Below are 14,795 nucleotides of genomic sequence, written 5' to 3' on the forward strand. Positions count from 1 at the left end.
TCCTGGGAGTCTATGGTATAAGAAAATTTGTGTTGTTTGGAGCTTCAAAGAAGGAAGAAGGAATAAATTAAAGAGTCTCAAAGAAAGGGGGAAATATCTTTGAGTAGTCCTTTATGCTTCTTGCCGAGAGCAGAGCTTATCGAGCAAGTGACCTTTACGAGATTATTGTTTATGATCACTTGGCGTGTGCCAAGAGTAGCAGGAAAGAATATTCCAATTTATTTCAAAGGTTACATATCAAAATTGAATATGCAGTACAACTACATTATCATATGGTATAACTTTTACATAAGAAGTTGGAGCTGAATCACTACCATTGTTTCCCTTCAACTCAGTGTGTTTTGATTTCTGTTCTGCGAAACACATCCTTTCTGATTCTGAAAACGGAATCTAGTGCCGTGATGCAAATAAAGGGGGGAAATGTTGCTGTTTTTGTTGTTTGCTGTTGTTTCTCCAACTGAGAAATTTGATTCAAGTATGAGAGATCTATGGAATTATTTTCTCAATGTATTCCATCCCCAAGTAATGAAATTTAATTTCAATTTTCACATTTTTTTAAAACAAGCAATCACCATCATCCAGCAATGTGCGATGGTAGTTGAAATAAAAATACAATACAGTCACATGGACAGCAGCAAAAGAAAATTCTTCTCCTGGGAGGGGGGCGCGGAAGGAAAATTGACCTACAGGGACATATTTCTTCCTTTGCCCTTTAAAGGCTTTTAGGGAGAGGCTACTGGGCATTTTTCTGTCTTCAATTTTCCTGTACATGCAACTTAATGTTTTAGTTCAATAAGTCTGCTTTTCCTCAACGTTATCACTTTGCACAGAGTGAAACATAAACCAGGAGAGCTTCCTTTCCTCTTTCCCTTCTCAACTCTCAAACTCGGCTGTCAGAGAAGCTCCAGTGCAGGGTTGCCCATAGCTAACCTCATTTCTTTCTTCAATTTAGCTACTTGGGAAAAGAGGTCTATTGTCTCATAGGGTAGAGAAGCAGTTCTTAAAATCAGCAGATCAATCTGCAAATATGTGCTTAATATCTGATAGACCTGCAGCATACCTTGGCGTCAAAGTTCCACATTGAGACAATCACTTTATCTTAGGGGCAAGAAAAATAAACGGAGCAAGTATCTTCTTATTTTCTTTTCCTCTCTGCTCCTAAATCCAGTCAGGAGTAGCAGACATGGTAGAATGGTGTGGTCTGCACCTTACCAGGAGCAGCTAGGAAAGTCCTAGAACACAAAGCATCATTCCCCCCCTCCCCCGGAAACTGGGAATTTTAAATCAGGACTCTGTCTGCTTAAACCACAAATATATTTCAAGCTGGTAGCACAGAAGAGTCCAACACACCATCTTCTGGCATCAGAGCCCCTTTAAATAAGAGAATCTGAATAGCTCCTGCAGCTTTTGAAATGCCCTCTGATCTCCACCGTCTCTAATGCCTGCTCTCACGTGTACTTCCATGGGTTCCCGCGGTAACTGACAACGTGACTCCCTGGGACTTCAAAGCCAAACTTCCCACTTTGTCTGAAGAAAGAGAATTTAAAGAACGACAACAATGAAGCAGGCATAACGACGGAAAAATGAATCTTGAGGTAAGCAAACCTGAAAGACTTTTATGCAGAAATAGAAGGTGCATCAGCGTGAGAGAAAGTCCCAGGCAGACCCTCCAGCTGTGTGGCTCCTCCTACTCCCACTTAACAAGTTTCATAGGCCTGTCCTTCAACTTGCAGAGTGACACTGATCTACAAAGAGATGTATACCTTCATAGACCTTTTTCTCATTCTATAGGTGAAAAGCAAAAAAAAAAAAAAAAAAAAAAGTGATTCCACTCTTCCCAGACAGTACTTAGGAAGCATCAATTTATTTTTTTTTCCTTCATTCATTCACTCACCTACTCAGGTTTTGTCAAGTATCACTTGAATGCTAAAGACTTTCATCTAAAATTATTTTATCTCATTTTTAAAACATTTTATTCCCATTTGCAGTCAAATGGGGCTCAAAGAAGTCAATTTCTTTGTCCTAAATCTCTCTCTCTCTCTCTCTCTCTCTCTCTCTCTCTCTCTCACACACACACACACACACACACACACACACACGCACACACACAAATAAGAGAGAGAGAGACAAGGGCTAATAATGAACTGAGGACTATGGACAACAAGCCTACTCAAGTGCTCCAAATGAAAATAAATGTAGTGATAGGCTACTGTGGAAAAAGAATGGTGGAATCATTTAGGAAAGGTGGTAGGTAAGTTTAAAAAGAGTTAGTAGAAAAAGCACCTGAAACAAGGTTTGAAGAATGGGTAGAATTATCAATGCTCCCATGTTTGTCCAAATGGAGAGGCAGTGTGCATGGATGAGTCAGGAGGCCTAGAAACAGAAGAACGAGGACAGAGTTGTGAGAGCAAAGAGAAATGGGCTGTGTTCAGAGGGAGGGCAGTGTCCTACAGGACCAGTATGAGTCGGGTTCAGATAATCAAGGACATGGGAAACCACGCAGAGAGCTGGACATGCGTGCGGAAACGTTTCTGAACATAGACAGGTGAGGTCAGCTTGTGCTTCAGTGTGGAGCTGGAGGAAGGAGGGATCAGAGGCAGAGGCGACTATGCTTGGAATGGCCTTGAAATATTTCAGGTTGGAGGTGAAAATATCCTGACCTCCTGGTGAGGGGTGTGGAAAACAGGAGGTGCCCACCAAGGAGCGGTCACAGTCTTCATCTACAGGTGATCTGGTCTGTGCATAAGGACCAGGGTCAGTCTAGGTAGGACAGCAAAAGTATAGGATGTGCAGCGACTGCATGAGACACCCTGGCCAGTTTCAACCTCTATTAGATGGAACCGAGGATGCCTTCCTCCCCACACAGCACTCTCCAAGGAAGTGGTCAGGATTGTTGGCAGTGCCTCTGTGTGTACTGCTGCCAGCTCTCTCATGGTTTGCACACAGGTACCTCCAGAATCCTGCTGCCCAGCCATGCTCAAAGAGCACCTGCTGGTGTTTTTGTCTTCTGCCCTCCGCATTTCGCTTCTGCCACCCATCTCTTTAGTCCCCAGATGCCAAGATAGACCCACTAACTTCACTGCACCCCTCTCCGCAGTGGCTTTCCGCACATCCAGCCACTAGAAAACAGCAGTATGTATCCTTGGTTGGCTCTAATAGCAGTACCTCAGTCCAAGCAAAGGGATAAATTGAAACTGACACTATCCACTTAGAGTTTTAGGTATTTGTTTCTGGACTCTCTCAGAGAATTTACTGGTTAGGATCAAATAAAATATATTGTTTTTTCTTCTTTTTTTTTTTTTTTGGTCTTATCTACAGCCTTTTTCAAAAGGTCTTTTAGAGTCTTGGCAACAATCATTCATTAATCTTCCTGGTGTTCTAGGGGGAAAGGAGGAATAAGGTAACTATTAAGAACCCATTTTACAGAAAAGAACTCTAAAGCAGGAAGAGGTTTAGTGACATACCATGAGTCATGTTGGGAATAGGTCCTCAGGGGAATCAATACAAGCAGTTCTGGGGCCCTCAAGAAGTTTTCTTGCTTCTCATGCCACTGTAGGGGAAAACTGAACTTGAAACTGAGACTTGCACCCTGGTGTCTTGTTACTTCTTACAATTCTTGTTTTTATGCTAGTGATTTACAAACTGTCATCTAAAGAAGCTCAAGCGTCCACAATGGTGCTTGAGGGTTTGTGGCAAGTAATAAACTATTTTCTGCAGAACCTCAAAGATTAAACTGCAAAGGAACCCCTTGCATGCTTCTGCTTCTTTTATATATTGAAGTTCTCTGTGAAAAATCATTTTTTTAAGGTTTGAGAACCACTGTGTTAGGTCATGCTTTTGCCCAAAAAAAGGCTAGAGTATAATACTTGGGAATCAGCCTCGGTAATGTCACATCAGAAGAACTTAAAACTCAAAGATCTGAAGCTAATTGTATAACAAAGAAATAATTTCTCATCAAGAGAAGTGGAGCTCATTATACCCTTGAAATAATTTGAGACAGAAGCCTTTTTCAAAACCATCTAGCTTCAACTTTCATTGACTAAAGAAGTGCCAAATCATAGCATTTATTAATATTTTGTCTATAGTTCCTTACTTTGTGATTTCATTCTAACTACGAAAATAATATTACACCCAGCTAATTCTCACCTGGACCTAAATGAAGGCCTTCTTAGAGTCTCTTAAAGTCTGAAGATTTCAGGAGTGCTTGTACTGGTATGTTCAAGAAGTTTTAATCAGTTCCCAGATTCTGAGACCCCCTTTGAAATTTTTTTTTCTGTCATCTCATTGCAATAAAGAGCACGCTCAGAGACTCTCCAAGACATGTAGGCAAATCCTGCATTTTCCAGTCTTCATACATATCACCCTGTCAGACACTCTTCAGCACATTGTTTCTTCTCTTTCTGGAGTGATTCAGTGAAACTAGCTAATGTGTTCCAACTTAGCCGTCTTGCTGCAGCTCCTGGGACTCCAGCCACCAAAGCTTCCCAAGTTAGGTATCTGTTGTTTGCCCCACGCTCTCAATTCCTGGTCCTGTCCCACTGTGCTCTGGGTCTAGAAGGCTGACCTGTATTGACTCCATCAACAGACTCCCTGTCCTTGCCTTCTGCCAATGCAAACAGTAGCAGAAGGCCAGAGGAGGGGAGGTGAGTAGGCCAGTGTTTTGATCTCCCTAGCTCCCTCCGTGGGGGTCCCATGGACTAGCTGCCTCTGTGAATGGAAAACTAAAAGTCTTTCTAGGCAAGTCTCTCTAAACAGCCCCATCTGTACCAGGATCCAGGAATCTCTGTCTCCCTTTATTCCAAGAAGCCTGAGAATATGATGCAACATATTGTACTACCTTTCTTACCTAAGCTTGCTCACACCCTGGTAAATCATTGCTTAAAAGCCTTTTCTCTAATTAACCACTTTGAGGAAGTCATGTGTTTCTTCTCAGGATGCTAACTGGGATAATTTCCCTGTCTGACCTCTTTTACTTAGTCGGTAAAATCTCTGGTTCCACTATATTTTTCCTACAACACGTGGATAGGCACCACTGATGCCATGTTAAAATTATCTGTTTATGTCTATTTTCCTTCCCAGGGTTTAAGGATACCCTTGTATCTGTAATGCTGGACACAACATAGACCCTCAGCTAAAATCTGTGTAGATATTTTCAACCATGGTCAGCTTCCTAATGCAACCATATCTACATGGAGATATCATTTCCATTCTGAGCTCAGAGATAAGAATATATAATAGGTTAGAATCAGTATTATCCATTCCTGAACACGAATTCTTCCATCACCAATTTTTCCCCAGTGCTTATTGACTGTTTGACATAGAGTAAATGTTCAATGTTTATTGAATAAATGAATGAGTCCCTATTTTTATTTGAAACCAAAATAATCAGTGAAGAGACAAAATAAATATGGCATGCTCTTTTGTTTTCTCATTTTTAGCAACTTATATGTTTCTTTCACACCTTAATTTGGGAACAAGAGTAATCTGTTGATTCCAAATGCTCAAAAGAATAAAAGAAATCTACCAAGGATAATCAAAGTAAAGATCAACTGTCTTATATCTTTGCATATTTCATAATGTCAGTGACTATTTCATTAATGTATAGGACTCACCACATTTTTCATAATTTCTTTGAAATTGGAAGGGTTATCAGAAAGCATTTCATCCAGTCTTTCATATGAAAAAAATATATTATTATACACCAATTATGTATCATTTTAAACTCTGGGGAATAAGCTGGTAAACATAAATTTTCTCCCCTAATGGACTTTATGTTAAAGAAAGAATAAACAAAATAAACAAATAAAGTTTATAGGAGGTTAGAGATGGATATTAAGAGACAGACCAGGGAATGTCAAGTTGCTTCTCTGTATGAGGAATCCCGGCACCACATCTGTAACAAAATGACAACTGGCCCTTTCATTCTGAGGGTATTAGAACATTTCCAGTGACGGGAACACTCTACCGAACACGCTACCTCAGAAGGTAACTACTGAGGCAAATCCTTCTAGTTGCCAGAAGATTCTTTCTGACACAGAAACCAAATCTCAGATGTCTGTGTTCAAACAAGAAAATATCAACTTAATTATAACCCTTTGAGTTAGAAAATAAATGCCCTGAGTTTCACTACTCATAATTTCAAGGGTTTCTTAAAAAATTATTTCTCACTTTCTTTTTTTTTTACATTTTTTTTTAGTCATACATGGATACAATATCTTTATTTTGTTGTCTTTATGTGGTGCTGAGGATTAAACCCAGTGCCTCACATGTCCGAGGCAAGTGCTCTGCCATGGAGCGCAACCCCAGCCTTCTTGCTTTCTTTTTTAATATTGATTTCAACTTGAACATGTACAGTGTTTTAAAGGTGACAGTAATATCTTGACATGTGTTACTGATTCACCCTTTAAAAAGCATATTAAGACACTTTATATTGTCTTCTAATCCTCAGAATAATCTCCAAAGAATGCAAAGGGGGGTTGGTCTCAGAATCTGGGGACTGATTAAAACTTCTTGAACATACCAGTACAATCACTCTAAGAAGAAGACACTCTAAGAAGGCCTTCATTTAGGTCCAGGTGGGTGTAGTATTATTTTCGGGGTTTGAATGAAATCACAAAGTAAGGAACTCTCTTCCCCAAATGGAGTGACTAAACCTCAGATGTTAAGTGAGTACTTTGGCAAATGAATTATATACTGAGGAGACACAAAAGAATTTAGGTATATACAAATGTGTTTGTTCTGAACCACCAAGCTTTCCAGCCTAGTGAGGAATAGGTAACTATATCTTGGTTTTTTTTGTTTTTTTTGGGGTTTTTTTGGTGATATGGCCCTTATGATCAGCATATGATATTGACATTCGACAATGCTGGTTTCATAAGAGCAATTTGTGGTCTTATACATTTTCAATTGATTTTTGAGAATAAGCTTCCTAGCCATTTCCTTCCTGTCCCAATTAGACCCTCCTAATAAAGAAATTAGCAATTAGCCAGACATCGTGGTGCATGAAAATATCAAAACAAGAAAATATCACAACAGTCACAACTACTCAAGAGGCTGAGGCAGGAGGCTTGCAAGTTTGAGGCCAGCATCATCAATTTAATGAGAACCTGTCTTGGGGAAAAAAAAATAGAAGGAATGGAGATAGAGCACCCATGAATTCAATTCCCCAGTACCATAATAGAATAAAATGAAATAAAAAATAAAATATGGGCTGGGTTGTAGCTTAATGGTAAAGTGCCCTTGGGTTCGATTTCTAGAACGAGAGAGAGAGATAGATAGATAGATAGAGAGAGAGAGAGAGAGAGAGAGAGAGAGAGAGAGAGAGAGGGAGATATCAAAAGAAACAACCAATGTGTGAAGGAGAAAGAAATAGATTTATATCCTAAAGTGTTTTAAGTTTTTAAAAGCCATGTCACCCATACATTTTGGGCACCTAGAAATCTCCAGGTGTTCATCTTCCTAAAGTATAATTATTTACTCACTTGACCACTTTGCTGCTTCAAAATTCTCAGCATAAAAATTTCTCCTCTGTGAAAAATTTGAATTCTCTGACTGCAAAGGTCACAGGATACTGTCAATCTGAAGAATGATTTGGAAGAACCTATTTAAGATCCCTGAGGTATAATTCAGCCCAAGAAAAGTCCCTCTCTAAACACAGAGCATTCATTCTTAACCAAAGGCCAAGCTATGGAATCCAGTCCCCTGAAATTACTTGTTTAATAGAAAAGCTACCTGAAAGCATAATTTATAATGCAATAAATACTTAAATACAGGGAGATGAGAGCATTTAGAGACTTAAAATTTGTAAATGATATATATAAAATTTTTAAAAAATTACCATTTTAGAAAATAAAAGTATTTCTCTTTCACACATAATAATTGCTAAGTTTTTTGTAATATTATGTCTAAACCCTTCTTTCTCATGAGTAACATCTGATCTGGGCTCAGCAGCCCAGAAATTCTGTTACCTATATTAAAGGAGAATTTTTATGTCTCAAGAGAACCTAATCAGAAAATCATAAGCAACTGGGAAAAGTTCTAGATCTTTTAGAATTTCATAACTATCCTGTGGCCTTCTATATAAAGAGGTGAGAATAATTTTTAATTGGAAAAATAAATAATCATAGACCGTAGGTTTTATTATAAAGAAAGCACTTCAGTTTGTTTTCTGTTTCTGTAACAACATACTGGAGACCGAGTACTTTATAAGGAAAAGAGGCTTGTTTAGCTCAGAGTTTTGAAAATTCCAAAACATGGCACCAGCATCTGTTTGGCTCTGATAAAAGCCTTATGATAGATGACATCACATGGAGATGTGACAAAGTAGTGGGTCACTTTGTAAGACAGAAATCAAGAGACCTAGAAGGATGAGGCTTGTTTTTCTTCTTAAAACCCTCTCTAATGAGACCTAATTCATTCCAGGAGATCAGCATTAATCCCTTCCAGAAGCAAGTGGAACCCCCATGAGCAAATCACCTACAACTAGGCCCAACCTGTTAAGGATTCCACCTCCTTAAGTACACCATGCTGAGAGACCAAACTTCCAGGATATGAACCTTTGAGGGACAAACCATAGCAGAAAGGATACTGAAGGATGAATGGGAAAATGCTAAGTGGAGAGTGGATTGTAGAGGGAGGGAGAGAGGCTGGCAAACAGTTGGCTGGAAACAGGGAAAACCATTTTTTTTAAAAAGGTAAATAACAATTAGCTTTCTCCCTGCTACATGGTTAGTGAACAGTGGATTGAACACAAGCCATTTATTCTCATATCACTGGGGCTCTTGTCACCTGGTGGTGTTCATATGACTTCTCCTAAGAGAAAGAACAAAGAGGACAGAACTGCAGAACTGCAAAACGGAGAGAGTCTTGATGAAAGCATTCATCACACCCCCAGGCCTGCTAAGCCCAGTGAGTAGACACATTGAAAATCTGAGCTTTGGCACCAAAGTAGGGAGGAAGGTAGTACTTCCAATTTTATAAACAATGATTGAAATTCATGTTGCCTTTCCCCAAGTTTGTGAAAGCAATTCAGTGGCAAGAAATCCCTATTTTAGATTTTAGACATGTTCACACAGGGTAAGAAAGAGTCAAATGCCCAGCTTGGCATATCTGAGATCTTGGGGAGAAGGACATTAACATTATTATTGGGGCTATGTATATGCACACTTGTGCATATCACTGATCATCTGAGACTTGTAGACATGTATGTGTGGTAAACCCTGCACTCGTTGTCCATCACACTTGGTCATCCACCTCACAAACAGCACACAATCAGCAATGCAGAGTGAGGGCTGCTACAGCATTCTCTAAATTTTCTAGAGGTCTCATCCCTCACCATCGTCACACATAGTAAGTTTACTCGTGGGGTAAAGAAGGATGCAGCTTCTTGCTGCTGTGGTACAGAGCAGAGGGATATGGTTTTATGTCGACTTACTTGTAATCTGTAGATCAGCCATATTTTCAGTTAAATACAATGTGATAGTTAGGTTAAGCCATGAGCCAGCATCAAATACCTTATTGCTAGAGGAAAATGCATTCTGAATGACCAAGTAGATTTTCCAAATCGTGTTTATCAGTATGTGACTGCAGAGATATGGAAATGGGAATCCTTTTTTCTCTGCCTATAAAATGTTGGGAGCGGGTGGTCTAATGGCACTAGCAAATGCTTTGGAATTTAAACAGGTTTTGCCACATAGAAGCCAAGCATACCTTGTATTTTTTAGTAGAACCACTAAGAAAAGTCAGTGTTCACAAACCTTTTCCCAGAGATTCTGTGAGAATTAAATGAGAGAATGTATAGAAAGCACCAACACAACACGCAACATTCACTCAAAATATGGTAATCCCCCTTGTCATAATATTATATATTTTTTCATTCTCAGTTTTGCCTGCAACACCATTTCCAGATTCTCTTCCCTCCAGCTTAATGACAGTTCTTTCTTCTTTCTGCCCTTGCCTTCTGCCTAGACCAGAAGCTGCGCCCCGATTCAGAGTCCACCATTGAGTCACACCCACCTCCATGGAAACCTCTGTCTTTGTGTCTCTTTCTTTTTGGATGTTTTCCTCAGGTAGAATTTGGTGCCCACTGACTGCATGTCAGAAACTTGCTGTAAACTTCACAAATATTATGGCCTCATTTAATCTTCATAACAACCTATGCAAAATTATGGGTTGGAAAATCTAAATCTCAATGAGGTGATATAAAATGCCCCAAATGGAGGAGCCAGCATTAAAAACAAACAAACAAACAAACAAACAAACAAACAAAAAAACTCCCTTTGTTTATAACATTGTACTTTTCTGTTAAGGGTAGAGAGAATAGTTGCCCTTTCAGAGTGAGTAGAAGAAAAAAGAAAACGGGGGGAAAAAAAAAAAAGCACAGACTCTGAGAAGTGAAAAAAGAAGATGCATGAAGTTCACCTTATCCAAATGCCCACCATCTACCTATAAAGACAGTGTTCAGGTGTTTATGCTTGATGCTCATGTTTTGGAAAACAAATTTTAGCATGGGAGTCCCTTTCCCACTCTTTTCTATATCTTGACACGGATATAGTGGGCCTAATCTGAGAGTTCTTCCTGCAGGTTGTATTGACAAAACACAGTCTAGTGAAAATGAGAACTTAAGCAATAGAAGCGTGTAGTATATTCTGTGGGGGTGCAGATGTTGAAGCAGGCAGTAAGCTCCTGGCTGAAAGGTGAGGTATCTCAGGATCTGCTCCTCCAGCTCTTGCATGCCTGGCTTAAAAAGAAAAGAAAAAAAAAAAAGAAAGAAAGAAAGAAAAAGAAAACAAGGTGACATGCCTGTCACTTCCCTCTGAGACATGCCACATGCCATAAAACACTTCAATCGCCACTCGCACTTTGAGTAATTTCCTTTTAGGCTTGGCTCCGCCTTTGAGATTTTTTCAGGTAAACAGCATGAGATTAGTGTCTGTAATACATAGTAAGAAGTATGGGGTGCTTTTACCTTGCTTTTTACCTTAAACTGAAACCATAGCAAACAAGCTTAATTCAACAGCGATTTTGAGCATCAGTATAAGAGTGAGGTATTACAAAGGAATCTTAATTTCAGATAGAAATCTCAATAATCTACATGGTATCTCCAAAGATGCAGATTTTATATTAAAATCTCTATGTATGTCCAGAAATTTGTATCGAATCCTAGGCAGTTTCCTTATATGGCTCTATCTACACAGGTGCATCATGACAGTCTCCTTTTTCTGTGAGTTTCCTGAGGCTAAAGTTTCCTAGTTTGTCAATAAAATGGCACAGAGGATGTTAGCTTAAGACAATTGATTTTTCTCCTGATTCTGGCACTGCACCCAAATAGGTCTCAATCCAGAATCAAAAAAAAAAAAAAAAAAAGGAGAAAGAGAAAATTGAAAAGGCAAGAAGAGGATGTGGGGAAGGCAAGAAAAAGATTACTACAAAACACTACTTGAAAATCAACATTGTCAGTACAATCATTGCCACTTGATTTAACACAGCACAATTTAAAATTCATAATGAAATCTATTTTAACTATGAAATATACATATTCTGAAAAGATTTCTTATTGTAAAAATATGAATACTGTGTAATAGATGTTTTTTTTCCCCCCTTCATTTTAACCTCTGAGGGTAACTTTACCCCAAATCATGTGAAGTTGTAGTCATCAACCATATCCAATTAAAAATGCTAAGCCAGTTTCATCTGGAAAGAGAGACACTGACAATATCTAAATATATAAATGATAAATTAGTTATTGTCAAAGCTAAGGCCACTCATTATTGTGCTTATGCAACAGTGTCATCTAGTGGACACTGGTCAGGCGAGTTGTCACCGAGATTCCTGAAGGAGCTTATTTAAAATGAGCTGGCCTTAAATGAAAATATGCTTTGTCTTTTTCAATTTCCTGAAATTAAAGCAATTTAAATAATTATTTCTAATCCAGGCCCTCATTGCAATTCATTTTTTTCCCCAGACTTGTAAAAGGAACTGAGAACTTTTTGTGTCTGCTAAAAGAAAAATAATTTGAAGATAATTTTTCTTTTCTAAGACAGCAAAGAACAAAAGAAAGTAATAAAATGACTATAAAAGGTAGATGTCAGTATATGGATAGCAATTAGGAGGAGGAAGTTGGCGCTGAAATATTATCGAGCAGAATTCCAGTTTTTATATCTAAGGGAATAGTGGCTACAACAACAATGGAAAAACAAAGAAAGTCTAGGGAGTTCTGTTGTTTTATTTCTAAAGCTTTGCCGTGTTTCTAGTCTGTCTGTCTGTTCTATTTTTCTTTTCTTTATGTACATTTATGCTGAAGAGTTATCTCTATTGAAACAGAATTTTTCAAAAGCCCAGAATTTTCACAAAATCTTTAAGATGTCATTAATTTTAAATATTAAATTTCTGGTTTTTTCTTTCATTTTTCTCCAACTAATAGGATACTGAAGATACATAATGGGCATTAATAATAGATTCTAAAATTTTGACATTTACCTGCATTTTTGTTTGGAAAATGCAAGAATACTGCACTTACTAAAAAGGTAAAAAGTTAGACTTCTTATATAAATATGAACTCTATAAATCCCAGTATACGAGTTTTTTTTAAATTAATTAAGTGGTCATTAGTAAGTACTCATTACCTTGCCTTGCATTTTGGAACTATTCAAAGGTAGGGTGCTGTTTTAAAGCTCTTTCTGTTTTAGAGAAAGGGGAAAAAGAAGATGAAGCCTTCTGAGAAGTGTAAAATTTCCATTTTTCAAGTATGTAGTTCTAGGGTCATATCCTTGGCTCTCTAAATGAAAGTTTTACACACATTGGGTATCTTTGATAATATTGTCTCATTTGGCTTGAAAAAGTTAAAGTGATACAGAAAAAACAAACTCTACTCAATTTTTCTTCCTTTGATTTGATACAGTCTGGTTTTTTTCCTGTCTGTTGAACAGGTTAAACTACTGAAATGACAGAATATGGAACATGATATGATGTGGTAGACAATTCAGACAACACAGACATACTACCACACTGATATTATTCTGAAGGCTCTTACCTGTATATTCTTTCATATTATTAAGAAAACAATTTGTTGTTAAAGTAATTTGCCAACTTGAAGTAATGGAAAGTTCTAGCATTCTAGCAAATATAAGCATTTATTGAAACAGAATATTATTTCCTCAATAAACAGAAAATACGCAGCCCTTCCCAAATATTATAATTTTAACTTTCCTTTTCAGAAGTGTGATGCATACTAATTAAGCAAAAATTTTATCTGCCTTCTGGATGCAATTTTTATTAAATATTAATTCAATATTAGAAGGGTTGGTGTTTCAAGATAGAATATTTACCTGGATTGGTTCTTATTTTGCATGCAAAATTCACTAATTTGAGCTAGTATAAAACCTGTCATATTAGAAATATCTTATGTTTTAAGTATATTTATTTTTCATTTTTTGAGAGAGAGAGTTCTTAATATTTATTTTTAAGTTTTCGATAGACACAACATCTTTATTTTATTTTTATGTGGTACTGAGGATTGAACCCAGAGCCCCGCTCATGCCAGGCGAGTGCGCTACCGCTTGAGCCACATCCCCACCCCCTTAAGTATATTTATATTCATTTGAAATGCTTAGTTTTAAAATTTCTGTATCTGAATGTTAGTGTAATAGAAATGTGCAAATTATTTGGGTCTTTCAAAGAAATAGAAATTCAGAACTTTGATTATACCAGAGAACATAAATTCTTTTCAAATTTGCAGGTTTTCATTTTAAAGAAAAAAAAATTACTTTGTTCTCACTCAAAATAATATTGGCCAGGAATACAATTGAGCTAGCAGCCAACAGGCAAGGCCTAGGTTTGGTACTTTCAGCTGCATATTGTCCCATCCATCAGTATTTATTGACTACCTACTAAAGACTACAAAATCATTGAGGAATGGGATTAAAAATGGGATACATGTTCTCTGACCTTCCCAAACGTTACAATCCAGTTGAAGAGATGAAACATATAGGAGTGAAAAATTAAATGGCGATGCAAGATTTAAATAACAGTTCAGTTTGATAATAGACATGTCACAGAGAGCTTAAAACTCATTTATCATATGAATAGTCCAGGAGTTGAGAGATTACTCTACATGTAGAAGTATATCTTGTAATAAATTCTTGACTAGAGATTCCTAATGAAGGTCTTTGTAGGGCAGATGTACAATTAAGAGAAAGCAAATGATATGTATGACTTTACTGACCATTTCTCCTTTGTTTTTCATGGATCTTTTAGTACTAACTAGAGGCTGACACTAACTTTTTACTATAGATGAATTATATTTTCTTGACAGTATGAACACATTGACTATCTCAGGAAGATCACTCCCACTGTCCATCAGTCTAGTAAATACTACTCAGAAGGTAAGTAGTACTCACTGATGTTCTGCACTCAGAAGAGGCAAACTAGATTCCTAATGTTTTAACAAGATACCAGCTACTAAGGAACTGAAATCTAATAAATCTCAAGGCACTTTTCTTGTCCGTTTTTACATCATAGATTACCTTGGAAAAATAGGATCTGTATCTAAAACAGTTTTAAGATTTGCATCCTTATATTGTTTTGCTGCTCAAATTACTACTCCCTATTTTGTTTCATTCCTGAAATATTTTTCAGGGGTAGAGTACCCGGGATTGAACTCAGGCACTCAACCACTGTGCCATATCCCCAGCCCTATTTTTTTGTATTTTATTTAGAGACAGGGTCTAACTGAGTTGTTTAGCGCCTTGCTTTTTGCTGAGGCTGGCTTTGAACTCATGATCCTTCTGTCTCAGCCT

General features: G+C 37.6%; 1 protein-coding gene across 2 annotated transcripts in view; it reads left to right on the plus strand.

Moving 5' to 3' along the window:
• The window catches only part of LOC120890843 (uncharacterized), a 435,648-nt gene that overhangs the window by 355,664 nt on the left and 65,189 nt on the right, over nt 1-14,795 (plus strand). The window contains exons 3-4 of one of the 2 annotated variants that reach the window (XM_078026799.1): nt 1,510-1,595; nt 14,312-14,381. The exons of the other annotated variant lie outside the window; for it this stretch is intronic. The gene's annotated coding sequence lies outside the window, so the exon portion shown is untranslated. The remainder of the gene's footprint in view (nt 1-1,509; nt 1,596-14,311; nt 14,382-14,795) is intronic. 2 annotated transcript variants of the gene reach the window in all.

Source organism: Ictidomys tridecemlineatus, chromosome 11, assembly GCF_052094955.1.
Source record: "Ictidomys tridecemlineatus isolate mIctTri1 chromosome 11, mIctTri1.hap1, whole genome shotgun sequence".
Lineage (NCBI taxonomy): Eukaryota > Metazoa > Chordata > Mammalia > Rodentia > Sciuridae > Ictidomys > Ictidomys tridecemlineatus.